At 39.5% G+C, this 2,755-nt stretch overlaps 2 non-coding genes across 2 annotated transcripts; both read right to left on the bottom strand.

Annotated features, from left to right (window-relative positions):
* Positions 1-1,432: 1,432 nt before the first annotated feature.
* On the bottom strand, positions 1,433-1,557 carry LOC115224604. The gene has a single exon (XR_003882881.1). It is a non-coding gene; the product is annotated as a U5 spliceosomal RNA (small nuclear RNA).
* A 568-nt stretch (positions 1,558-2,125) lies between these two features.
* Positions 2,126-2,250, bottom strand: LOC115224611. The gene has a single exon (XR_003882888.1). It is a non-coding gene; the product is annotated as a U5 spliceosomal RNA (small nuclear RNA).
* Between the last annotated feature and the right edge of the window lie 505 nt (positions 2,251-2,755).

Below are 2,755 nucleotides of genomic sequence, written 5' to 3'. Positions count from 1 at the left end.
TGTTTTCCGTTCGCCTGTGCATTTAATATATTGTTACGAACCTGCCGTTGCTCAAACTCTTCGGAAACCCGGGACCCTACCAAGTCGAGCGACGACGATTGACCGGCTTGACGGAAAGAGAGGACCCGGTGGGGGTGGGGTGGCAGCGAACCCGGCAACCGGCGAACGGAGAGAACAACAACAACAACAACAGCAGGAAGAGATACAGAGAGAAACGGCGGAAGGCAATTGGCTTACGTTTAACAACAGTTTATGACAATCATTACAACATCAAATACATCAAAGAAAATAACATGCAACAAAATTAACAAGATCAAAGCATGCAGGTACAATATACAGTTCAGAAACAAATCAGTTCAATTCACGATACAGTTTAATGTTCAAATCACATTAAAGTCTTTCTCTTTCTTTTTTCTTTTACATTTCAACAACTCTTTTCCTTAATTCACAATGTCTTTACAATTTCATTTCTTTTTCCTCTTTCCTTCTTTCTCTTTTTTAGTTCAACAATTCTTTTCTTTAACACAACTCAGTTCTTTCCTTTAACAACTCTTTTTAACACAATTCACATCAAAACATAAACAACACATACAGTTACATTTCTTCGTTTACAAACTCCCGCTACGAACAGCCATGCCCTCTCGCCGTAATCTCTCCCAGCTCTTCTTAATCCTATCTGCCTGTCTTCCTCTCGCTTGTCATCCCTCACATTCCCGGTCTGTCTCTCTCAACGATGTAGCTGCCTTCGCCACCTTCCTGGCTGACCGTCCTCTGCGTATGTCTTTCACATTCACTGTCTCCGGCAGAACTACCTGTTACCAACTCGCTCTGTTCCCGACTGTCCAACAAACTCACAGCTCCCGCATTTTAAAGGGGTGGTTCCTCGACCCTTCTTTGACCGGAAAAGGGCAGAGGTCTCTTCGAAACTCGTTAATCTTTCCAGAAATTGGCAGAACAAAAGCTTTAGCCGTCTGCCTGACGCCAACTGCCACAACCAGGCTACGAGCACTCTTATTTTCTGAACTGACCTCCATATCAATATGTTCGTTTAACTTGCCATTCTACAACAAAACCTGACTGTAGAAAGGCACAATGCGAGTTCGTTACAGTATATACAACAATTTTTCGAGAAATGGACAGTACTATTTACTGCCCATTCCTCGAGTTTATTAGTCTGGTGTTAATTTAATTATCGCCTCATGGTTAGATGAGGCTTCAAAAATAAGTCTATCAGTACCTCGGTCGAACTGCTAAGTTACGGGGTGTAAACAAACTAACATTGGTTGTAAAGTAGTGGTTAGGGAGAAGCGCATACAGCTTTGATCAGCCTGGGGTTACTATACAAGACACGCTGTGCGACTGAACCCGAGGCAAAACGGTTAGGAGGTCGCAATTGAACCAATATTAATTAGTCTGATGTTAATTTAATTATCGCCTCATTGTTAGTTGAGGCTTTCAAAAATAAGTCTATAGACTCATTAAAATGTTCCTCCCCACGGAAATCTTTAGTAAAAGGCGAAAGATTTATCCGCTCGGGGTGAGGAGAAACCAGAGTTAACTGACACACATTTTGACATTCAATATTATACAAAATATCTGACTAAACAAACACTGATTAGAAGATATAAATCAATATAGGTAATTAATTTCATGATCAACAAATTTTAAATATCTTTATATATAAATAACTAGTAGATTATAATAAATATTTTAGTCGATGTGTTAATAATTAAATATTAAGGTTTGACTAAATAAAACTGGATATATTTGTACCTATCAGTGATGTTTATAATCGACCTTCACCTTGAAACGGCTGCTAAAATTTCTCGGCTCACAGGACCACGTTTAAAAAAATTTTTGTAAGCATCAAATCGTTTCTCGAAAATGGTTGCCGATGCCTGCTCTAGACAGTCATTGAATTGCTTGAAATAGCAACCAAATCTTCCCCAAATCACAACCGTTAAAAAACTTATAGCGATAAACGTAACACACACACGACCTGCTATCTTAATGTCTTTATGGTTAGATGAAACTTAGAAAAATAAGTTTATAGACAACGTTCGAGGGCCCAGGGACCTGTAGTTTGTGAAACCAAGTTAATTAGTCTGATGTTAATTTAATTATCAGCCTCAAGGTTAGATGAGGCTTGCAAAAATAAGTCTATAGACTCATTAAAATGTTCCTCCCCACGGAAATCTTTAGTAAAAGGCGAAAGATTTATCCGCTGGGGGTGAGGAGAAACCAGAGGCATAGCAAATCTGTCACGTCTGTTATTATATATCTTCGTATCAGGTTGAGATCGATAAATTAAAAATGCAATGTTAACACTAGTTCGAATACGCTAAAAGCACGTTCTGACTTGTAAATACGAGGGTGAGTCAAAAAGTAATGCCAATTTGTTTAGGACAGGTATAATTACCAACACAGGAACATGTATCATACATCAAAAGGAAGCTGGTCCTCTGTGGATCACATCCCTACTTCTCAACATAGTCACCGTTTCTCTCAATAGCAATGTTCCACCTTCGAATGAGTGCATGTATCTCTGCCCCCATAAAATTCTGTTGACTGTTCTTTGAGCCACTTCTTCACTACAGTTTTCACTTCCTCATCACTGGAATGATGTTTGCCTCTCAAACCCTCTTTCATGGGGCCGAAGAGATGATAGTCCAGTAAAGAGGAAGTGAAAAAGTGGCTCAAAGAACAGTCAACGGAATTTTACGGGGTAGGGATACATGCTCTCATTCGAAGGTGG

This window comes from Octopus sinensis, linkage group LG25, assembly GCF_006345805.1.
Source record: "Octopus sinensis linkage group LG25, ASM634580v1, whole genome shotgun sequence".
Lineage (NCBI taxonomy): Eukaryota > Metazoa > Mollusca > Cephalopoda > Octopoda > Octopodidae > Octopus > Octopus sinensis.
The sequence above is the reverse complement of the archived record's forward strand: the minus strand, read 5'-3'. Positions and strand labels throughout refer to the sequence as shown.